The following is a 570-nucleotide window of genomic DNA, read 5'->3' as shown; positions in this document are numbered from 1 at the left end:
CCCGTGCAGAGCTCCAGCCCGGCCCCCACCCGCCCCGCAACGTCCAGCTCCCCGCCGCAAACCCGCAGCCCCCCCAAGCCCACAGCCCACGCTTGAACATTCCTGCGAGGCGGGAGAGAAGCCGCGCGATGGCAGCCAGCCGGGCCCTGCCTCAACTAGTCAACGGCGGCGAACAAGCCTCAGGCACCGCAGCTCCCAGGGGCACTTTGGGCACCCAGGGTTTGCAGCCACCCATCTAATGACCTCGGAAGCCCTGATCTCTCCCCGAGCGCTGCAGCAGCCTCTGGCACTGCCCGGCGGGGAGCCAGGTCAGCCTTGCCCAAGTTTCTCCAGCTGGTTCAGAGCCTGGAGCTGGGTCTGATCCGGCAGTGGCGCACACACCCACCCCACACCACTGCCAGGCCCTCCTCGCACAGAGGCTCAGCAGACCCCATTGCAAGCCTATATATCTGTGTATATATACCCTTTTTTTATTTTTTGAAGGTGACACATGTCCTTTCCCTTCCCTTGCTTACCTCCCAGCAGTGCAGGACTCCAGCAATGGGAGAGAGCAAGACCCAGTTCCTCTCT

The sequence above is a fragment of the Apaloderma vittatum genome, unplaced genomic scaffold (assembly GCF_000703405.1).
Source record: "Apaloderma vittatum isolate BGI_N311 unplaced genomic scaffold, ASM70340v1 scaffold28943, whole genome shotgun sequence".
Classification (NCBI taxonomy): Eukaryota; Metazoa; Chordata; class Aves; order Trogoniformes; family Trogonidae; genus Apaloderma; species Apaloderma vittatum.
Note: the sequence above shows the minus strand (reverse complement) of the source record.